The sequence below is a fragment of the Mus caroli genome, chromosome 18 (assembly GCF_900094665.2).
Source record: "Mus caroli chromosome 18, CAROLI_EIJ_v1.1, whole genome shotgun sequence".
NCBI classification, from domain to species: Eukaryota; Metazoa; Chordata; class Mammalia; order Rodentia; family Muridae; genus Mus; species Mus caroli.
The window spans coordinates 29,506,191-29,516,301 of NC_034587.1; the positions used below are offsets into that span (position 1 = coordinate 29,506,191).

At 44.2% G+C, this 10,111-nt stretch overlaps 1 long non-coding RNA gene across 1 annotated transcript; it reads left to right on the top strand.

Moving 5' to 3' along the window:
• Positions 1 to 2,339: 2,339 nt before the first annotated feature.
• Positions 2,340 to 9,961, top strand: LOC110284488. Its single transcript, XR_002376955.1, has 3 exons — positions 2,340 to 2,455; positions 4,298 to 4,300; positions 8,678 to 9,961. It is a non-coding gene; the product is annotated as an uncharacterized LOC110284488 (long non-coding RNA).
• The last annotated feature ends 150 nt before the right edge of the window (positions 9,962 to 10,111 follow it).

Here is a 10,111-nt window from a genome sequence, read left to right on the forward strand (position 1 = left end):
TTTTAATAAGGTTACTCTGACAGGCTAAGACACTGTGAGACAGCTCAGTTGGTAAAGGGCTTGCTTGCCTTCTGAGCATGAGGACCTAAGTTTGATCCTCAGAACGTATGCTGGAGAGGCAGAGATGGGCAAATCCCTGCAGCTGGGTGTTCAGCCATCTTAACAGTTTAACTTAGTTAGCTCCAGGCCAGAGAGAGACCCTGTCTCAAAAAACAACCAACCAACCAAACAAACAAACAAAAAAACACACAAAAAGCAGTAATAACAAAACACACAAACAAACAAACAAACAAAACAAAACAAAAGACCCAAAGACATCAGGTGTGGGAGCTTACATCTCTAATCCCATCTCTTAGGAAGCAGAGTCATGTAAATTCAAAGCCAGCCTGGTCTACATAGTCAGTACCAGGCTGGCCAGGGATACAGTAAGACCCTGTCTCAAAACAAAACAAAACAAAACAAAACAAAACAAAACAAAACAAAACAAAACAAAACAAAACCAACAACAATAACAACAACAGCAACAAAAAAATCCAATAAATCCAAACTGGACTATACCTGAGGAATGATAGCCAAGGAGTTCCTCTGAGCTCCACATGTACCTACACAAAGTATGTGATATTGCGTGCACACACACACACTACAAACTCAGTTATTCACTCACACATACACATGTATACATGCACATACTCACTCACACACACATACACATATGCATGCACACACACACACTCACTCACACATATTGTTATAGTAGTGCAAACCAGATTGACCTGGTGGCCTTAGTAAAGACACATTCCTGAGCCTGTCTCCTCCCTAGGGAACAGAGACAGAGATGCGCTTCCTTGGGTTGTAGTTTATGCCTCGGGAAACCTCCAAGGAGGAGCTCAGCCACTACCAGTAAAGCCCCCAGGTCTTTGGAAAGCTTGTCTCAGAAGCTTGCAGGACGAGATGCATTTTTAACAGTCCGCACTGGGCCAGCAGGCCTGAGAGTACCTTGGCTCAGAAGGACTTGAATCCAGAAAGCAGGAGCCAGTTGGTAAGAATGACAAGGAGTTGGGCTGGAGAGATGGCTCAGTGGTTAGGAACACTTGTTACTTTTCCGGAGAACCTGGGTTCCACCCCCAGTCAGCTCACCCCCTTCTGCGAAATCTGGTACCCTCTTCTGGCCTCCAAAGGACATATGTGGTACACAGACATACATTCAGGCAAAATATTATTACACAGTACATAAAAATAAAGGTTAAAAAAATAAAAAAGAATTTAAAAAAATGAACAAGTAGGCTGGTCGTTGCCTTCTGCCTCAAACTGAGTTTCAATTCAGCTTATAGGGTGGGTGGCTTGGTGGCTCTTGGTTCTGTCTCCCCTGAACACTAGGTACCACTGGAAATGTTTCCAGGATGGACAAGGGATGACAGCCAGTGGTGGAACCTCCACTGACCTAAACACAGTTTGTATAGCCAGTAGCAGTCAGAATCGGACACCATGAAGTTCTTCTAAGACACCTGTTGGGTGACTCAGGCACCCAGCAGCGGGGCTGGCATTTCTAGCCCATGGCCCACAGTGGCCAGGCAGGTTGATGTAGGAGGGCAGCTACACCCACTTGTGTGTTGGGATCTTTCTAGCCTGTCTCAGGGAAAATTCTATGGATTTCTATCCCCGCACCCTCCAAGAGAGTGCCCTGGAGAACATCAGCCACAGAGCTCAAGGCAGGCTGGGCAGTACCAGTAAAACGGATGATCTGCCATGGAAAATGTACACATAGGGGGCTCTGCGTCCTGCTTCGTGGATAACCTTGCAGTGTGATGATCTGCCATGGAAAATGTATACACAGGGGGCTCTGCGTCATGGCGATAGAGCTCAGAGTCCTGCTTCATGGATAACCTTGCATCACTGAGGAAGTTAACCTGGCTTGCGACTATAATTTCCCGATTGTCAAAGGGAGAAAATGGCACCTGTATGAATCAACCAGGGCACATAAAGTACACTGAAAGACTTTGAAATGCTATCTCACGTTTTCTTTTCAGGAACTTAGAGGTGTTAAATGGCCTGCCCAAGTTCAACCAAAGGCAGAGCCAGGCGCGCTTCCTTTGGCTCTCAGCAATCAGGTGAGAAGCTCGGAACTGGCTCCGTTCCATCTGGGAATTCCACAGTCAGGTGGGTCTGGTCTCCAAGCCTGACTTGAATGTCTGCACCAGGCCAGAGGAACTAACAACACAGGGTGAGTCACCCTGGCTCACTGCAGCAGGAGACCCCTCCTCCCTGCCACTTGGGCCAAAGCCTGGTTGCCCAGCAACGAGACATAATATATATAAATAAAATACAGCTTCTTGCTTCAGGAGGGAGGCCCGATGTCTTCTTGCTTCTCTTGTCCATTTCACCCCCTTCTAGCTTGCCCAGGATCATTGATTGGATGCTCAAAGCCCTCCCTGCAACAACCGGTAGTGGATTCCTAGTAGCGGGTGCTGGGTTCTGCAGGCACCCGGTTAGATAAAGTTGCCTCCGGGTGGTGCAGAAGGGACAGGCTTGGCAGGTACACTGGACTTTACCGCCTCCGTGACTGGGCGAGGGCGGTTTGGGTGGACGTGTGTGCCTGATCCTGAATCAAAAGGGCAGGAGGTGCCCCAGGCTTCTGCAGGGAAATGGTGTCCATTTCCCAGCATGGGTGGGACTTAGGCTATCATAGAAGTACCTGTCAGCAGGATCAGCCTCAGCGGGAACTGGCAAGTTTCACCATCCACCTTGTTACTGGTGAGCCATTTTATTTAGATGCAGAACACCTGGGAGTGTGGATCCCTGGGTGGGCTCTAGTTAGTGCTGCAGTCAGGTATGCACATGGTCACAGCCATTCGTGTGTAAGCTTCTTTGGGACAGCACTGAATTTGGGGCTCTCTCTCTCTCTCTCTCTCTCACACACACACACACACACACACACATCCATATTTCACACTCACATGTATATGTGTATGTATATCTCACTTCATTAATCTTTACAATGACTCTGTAACATTGGTTTTTGGGGGGAATCAGCTTTCCCATGGCTTCATTCACACCTTTGAGACGTTGAATTTTGACATTACAGCCTTCCAGACACTGAGCATTGGTACTTTTACAGAGTTCCCCCCCTTGCCTTTTCTAGACAGCCCACCACCCAACTCTAGCCACAGGGTATGTTCTTAGGGGAATTTAACATAAATGAAATCATACACAAGGTAATGTTTTATCTGGTTTTTTTCACTTAACACAATGCTTTTCATGTGTGTGTGTGTCCACACACACACCAAAGGTCAAAGGATGACCTTCAGAAGTCAGTTTCTGTCTCTGTGGTGTGAGGACTGGGCTTGAACTCAGGTCCTCAGGCTTGGAGGCGAGCACCTTTATCCAGTAAGCTATCTCAGCAGTGACACTGTGTTTCAGCTCTGTTAAGGTTCTCCTTGGTTTGTTCCTACCTTTGTTAATCTGCTTATTGTTATCCAGCAATTCAAACTGTTGGTGCTGTCTGAGTAGGGTGGGACACACGAGCACAAATCTTTGAGTACACAGCTTCATTTCTCCTGTGGGAATGCTTAAGAGAGAAAATGCTGGGTCATTAAATGGGTATTATTGTCATCCCTGTTCTAGAGATCAATGATGCAACCTCAGAGAGGCTGAGCAGTGGCCAGAAGTTCAAAGCCATTACTGACTTCCTCACTAGGAGTTCATTTACCCCATTGATATAATAAGGTGGGGAATTATTTTAAGTGAAAGGCTCTTTATTTTTTGGTAAATAATTGCTACACATGGGCTGAATTCAAGTTTGTTGCTTGTATAACTAACTGTCCTTGAATACAAGTAGCAACCACAGCAAGGACACTTTGTGAGGCCATTTCTGAAGGTAACTAATGACAGCTTGAGCTGGAGGTCTATAGGGAATAGATATTTTGGGTTAGCTTTGTGAAGATGGCATTTGAGAGTTACATTTTTCTCTTGAGAAGAGCATCTTAGACTGGTTTTACATTGCTATAACAAAGTATCTGAGGCTGGGTAATTTATAAATAGAAATTTCTTTGACTCACAGATGGGAAGCTAGGAAGTCCCAGAGCATGCCTGCTGCCAATGTTTGGCTGGTGTCTGGTATTATATTAGGATATACATGTATTATAATAGGATGTACATGTTCATGCGTTTGAGCCTGTGGAGACCAGAGGTCACCTTTGGATGTGTTCCTTAGTTTTTTCTCCACTTTAAAAAAAAGTTATTTATCTAGTGTGTGTGTGTGTGCTTGTATGACTGCATGAGTACCAAGTAAGTACAGAAGATGGTGTTGCATACTCTGGAACTGTAGTTACCCCAGTTAGAACTGGAGTGGTTATGAGCCATCATATGGGTGCAGGGGACCAAACCCAGGACCTCTGGAAGAGCAAGTCTGAGCCCTACATTTTTGTTTTGTTTTGATTTTTGGTCAAGGTCTCATGTAGTCCGGGTTGGCCTCAAAGTCAATGTTTAGCCAAGGCTGACCTTGAACATCTCATTTTCCTGCCTTCACCTCTGAAGTGCTGGGATTAAAGGCACAGGCTACCACAGCTATTTTGTGTGGTGCTGGGATCTGGATCCTGGACTTTGCATATGCTAGGAAGCAAGCAAGCTACCAGTTGAGCTGCACTCTCCAGCTGTTCTCATTGTTCAATGTTGAACATGTTCTAGACTTGACCAAAAGCAGGTCCAATGGGCTGATTTCCTATCGTTTTCTCAAGCCCTTGATTTTCCAGCATTTTCTGTCTCTTGAGTATAAAAGGTTTCAAGGTGGTGAACTTTTCTACCAGTGTTAGTCCTTTTTAGAGACAGCATTCAGAAGACAAGGTAAGGCGTTAGATGAACTTAAGGCTGAGCTATCATAGCCAGATGCTACTAGAGAAAACCACACAGGCTCTTGACAGGAAGTGATGTGACTGGCTACTCGAAGTTTCTACCCTGACTTCTTTACAGTGATGGATTATAAACTGGCACTGTGAGCTGAAATAAACCCTTGTATCATATAAGTTGGTCTTTGTCAAAGAATTTAATCACAGCCACAGAAATGAACCTAGGCCATTAGGTGACTCATTTTTTCCTCATCTCTGCCTGTGTGGCTTCCCAAGGTGGGCTGAGGGTCCTGCAGGTCAGAAGAGGCTGGAGGGCTTGGAATAGGTGGGGGCAAATTTTGGAAATGAAGCCCCAATTAGAGAGTGAAACAAAACAACCAGCCAGTGGGGAAAAGACAGATTTAGAGTAAAGTCTAAATGAACTTCCTACCCTGGTGTCCTTGCTAACTTGCTTTGGGTTCTGGCATACCCTTTGCCTTCCCCAGTTACTTTCCTTTTATTCATGTGTATCTTTGTGTGATACCTACAATATTTGTTTCCAGCACTACATCCACAGCTCCTAAGAGAACATTCTATCAAGAGTTTCATGTGGTGGCTCTCTCCCCTGTGCTCCCGATCCATTCAGTACAACCTTTGAAATCTAGATGGAGGCCACCATGTCCTCTGAGCTCTTGTATTTGCGCCCTGCAGAATTTTAGCATCAAGTGGATGTAGACACCTGGGCTGCCTGAGCCATGATTTGGAACAGCTGGGATTCCGTACCGGGATTTGATCAACTGAGTCTCAAGGTAGCTTGGCGACAGTGAGCACTTCTGCTCTTATGGCTCCACCATTCTGAACTTGGTATGGGACGAGAAACCTTGATGTCTGAAGAGCTTTGAGGGTCTCTTCTCCTGATGCAGAAGAAAAGCTGACCTTTTAATTGATATTTATCTCTTAAATAAAGGGGTAGCATAGCCACTCTCTTAGCATTCTCCATTGAACATGCCTTCTCACTCCTTGCATGCCACTGTGCAGAGTTTCCTTTTACTTATAAGTAACATCTTTAGGTCATTCCTGTATTCTTATATCTCAGCATAAGTGGTTAAAAGCAACTGCAAACATAACAGCCTGATCCCCAGAACCCACATAAACATGCAATTAAAAAGGGAAGGTAGGAAGGAAGAGAGAGAGGAGAAGAATGGAAGGAGGGATAGAAAGAAGGAAGAAAGGAAGGAAGGAAGGAAGGAAGGAAGGAAGGAAGGAAAAAGAAAGGGAAGAAGGAAAGATTGGGTTTTGTAATTCTGGCTCTAGGAAGGAGGACTTGGACACATTCCTGGGACTCACTCACCAGCCACTCTAGCCTGCTTGGCGAGCTCCAATGAGAGATCTTCCCCCACCTCATAAAAACAAACAAACAAACAAACAAACAAACAAAACACCAAACCAAAACTAAGTGGATGATGTCTGAGAAATGAAGCTTGAGATTGTCCTCTGGTCTTCATGGGCACCACCACACATGTGTCAGCTCACACATATGAATATGCATGCACACAACCCACACATATGAATATGCATGTGCCAACCCACACATATGAATATGCATGTACACAACCCACACATATGATTTTGCATGTACACAACCCACACATATGAATATGCATGTGCACAACCTACACATATGAATATGCAATTACACAAATATTACTCTGAATAACTATGTAGCCCTCCCCCATTTTGCCCACAAGTTTATTCCACCAGAAATCCTATTCCAGCTTCAATAAAGACACAGGGCATGTGGTGCAACAACATTCTTGTTCCTATTTAACAAGGAAGACTGTAATGCCTACTCCTGACTAGTTGCTCCGTATTTCTACCTGTTACATCATCAGAATGTTTACCACTTTCCATACTTCTCTTGGCATTCTGATTATAACCATTGAAATAATTGCTAAGGAGCATCAAAATTTCCTGCCACACCTTGTTAATTTCTTTGTTTCTTGACATTTCAGGTACTTTCATAACTATGACAACTATTCCATTCTTTGTGTTAGAAACAAAGAATAGTCTTGTTGTACAAAGGGAAACAGACCAAACAAAAGTTGTCTGGCAAGGCAATTTGTGTGTGTGTGTAAAAGTACATTAGAACCTGTACGGCCTACTTTTATATACCCGTGATAAAACACCATGACCACAGCAACTTACAAATGAAAGCTTTTAATTGGGTTTTTTGGTTTCAGAAACCTATACTCCATGATGGCAGGACAAAGGCACGCTGGCAGAAACAGGTGAGGGCTCACATCTCACACAGCAAGCAGGAGGCAGAGAGAACATGGAAATGGCATGAGTCTTTTGAAGCTTAAAGTCTGCTCCAAACGAAATACCTCTTCCAACAAGGCCACGCCTCCTGATCTTTCCCAAACAGTTCCACCAATAGGGAGCCAAGCAGTCAAACAGGGGGTCATTCCCATTCAAACCATCACATTTTACTCTCTAGTACCCTCAAGCTCTCTCCATATCATATTGCAAAATGCATTAGTCCAATTCCAAACGTCACCATAGTCTTTTACAGTCTCAACATAGTTTAAAAGTCCAAAGTTTCTTCTGGACTCAAGACTATCTCTTAACTGTAAAATCAAAAAGCAAATTACATACTTCTAATTCACGAGGGCATAGAATATACATTACCACTTTGAAAGGGAGGAATACAGGCATATTGAGAAATACTGGATCAAAAACAACCCAGGAGTGCAAATCCAAAGCCTGTAGCTTCATGACCAATGTCAAAGCACCATAAATGGCCCTGCCTTTCCAACTTTGCCGCCGGTAGCATTCTTCTCTCTCAGGCTAGACCCACTTCTTATATGCAGCTCTCATTGGCAGATAGCCTGTAGCTATGGCACCTTTAACATCTTGGGGGCTCCAATGCAATCCAGGAGTAAGTTTTACAGCTTTACAAAACGGCTTCTCAAGGCTTCCGTGCAGAGGCTAGCCTGCTGCTAGGGGCCTCACACCTTAACCTTAGTGGTAACCTTAGGGTCCTTCATGACTCTAAATCCAGGACCATGTGAACAACATTGCCATGCTTGGCTGCCTGCCTGAATCCCTTGAAACACAAAGGAAATGAAAAGTCCTTAGGCTTTTTCCTTTCACATGGTGGAAGCCTATCTGGGTAGCTGTGCTCTGAGGGCAATCCCCCAGCCCCCAATTTCATTTCAGACCTGGTCTCAAATGAAATTGAGCTCATTAAGGTCTCTCCTTAATCTCCTTGTCTCTTGCAGCACAAGCCTTGGCTCCAACATTACATTTTCTGATGATCTTTTTTTCTCTTCAAATTGTACATATGTGGTTTTATTTTTGCTCTGTTTGTTCTTTTTTCTTTGTAGAAATGCATTATGACTGATTGTGAATAACTGTGGTTAGGGTATCTTGAAATCTCCTTTGCCAAATTAGTCTATTATTTTCCAATTCAGTCCCAGGGAAAGTCTTAGGACAAATGCACAAACTAGCTACAGTCTTTGCCAAAATATCCCAAGAATGGTCTCCAGCCCAGCTGTTAATATTGTTTTCTTCTAAAACCCCTTGAACTGGGCTTCCAGAATCCACACTGCTCAGTCCTACAATCTTCCAAGTTTTTACTAGGAAGGCTCATCAGGCCCCACTTACAGAATTCAATCACCTTTCTAGTCCAAAGCCCCCAAAAGTCTTCCACACACCTCCGAACATGGTCAGACCTGTCACAGCAATACCCCAGTCATAGTACCAACTCCCATGTTAGTTTCTTTTCTATTGCTGTGATCAAACACTATGACTAAAGCAGCTTATAGATGACGTGTTTATTGGACTTACATTTTCAGAGTGTTGGAGTCCACGGCGGCAGAGTGAAGACACAGCAGCAGAGGTTGAGAGTTCACATCTCAAACAGTAGGCAGGAGGCGGGGAGCACAGTGGGAACAGGCAAATGTCTTCTGAAACCTCAAAGCCACCCGCAGTGACAGGCCTGCTTCAACAAGGCCACATGTTCTGATCTTTCCCAAAGGATCCCACCAACTGAGGACCAAGAATTCAAACACAGGAACTTATTGGAGCCATTCTCATTCAAGCCACAACAGAACCCCAGCACAGCTACCAAGCACACTTGGCAATAGATGGTTTCCGTCTTTCCTCCCTGACACAGGTGACGATTCAGCTCATTGGTGGGAGCCTGACTTCACAAAGAAGAATGGAAGATCCAGGACACCTGAGCCATTTCCAGGTTACCTTTGATGAAACAACAACAACAACAACAACAACAACAACCACTATAACTCTGATAGAAAAAGACTTTCTCTAAAATTTCCCTCTTCTTTATAGTTTTTTCAAACTTAGCCAGCATATGTTGATCATTTTAAGTCTCTGGAAAGGGTAAATTGTTTTCCAGCGTGTACGTTTGTACATCAGTGTGTGCTTAGTGATGGTGGAAGCCAGAAGAAGGTGTCAGGTTCCCTGCACTCAGAGTTGCACACGGGGTGTGAGCTGCCATGTGGATACTGGGAATTGAACCCTGGGGCCTCTGGAAAAGTGGTCAGTGCTCTTAACCTCTGAGTCACCTTTCCAGCCCAAATAAATTGTTATGGTAAGCGATGGCCTTCGCATGAGTTAGACTCTCAACCTTAGAGTCATTTAGGAACCAGTTCAGAGATCAGGGTCTGGAGAACACTTTTGGCATACCTGGTCTCTGGCCGGAATGAGACTGCCAAGAGTCTCAAGGACATTTTTTGGCCTTAGCTAACAGAAACCAACTGCTTTTCTTAAACTGCCTAAGTTGTCTACCCAGTGTCTACCTCTTGTTCTTATTAGGCCTTGCAAGAGCCATTATAGAATCAGAGCAATGCCTGATGTTGTTTCTCCCAGATTAATTTGGGGTGTTTAGTGTGACAGTTTTGGGGTGCATCTAAACTGTCAGATGTCAAGAGAAAAGGAAGTCCTTGCTTGGTGTCTAGAAAAAGATGTGAGAAGGAAGTAAAGGTAAGAGTTACTAGCCTCTGTGGAGAATAGACTCATAGTAGGGGCTTAGTATCATGTGTCGAGCTCTGACATTAGACATTTTAATGTATTAACTCTAAGTCTTATATTATATACATATTACCCTCATAACTTGCATAAGCTTTCTAATTTTCTTTTTCATTGTACTGGCTAGTTTTATGCCAACCTGACTCAAGCTAGAGTTATTAGAGAGAAAGGAGCCTCAATTGAGAAAATGCTTCCACAAGATCTAGCTGTGGGCAAATCTGAAAGGCATTTTCTTTTTT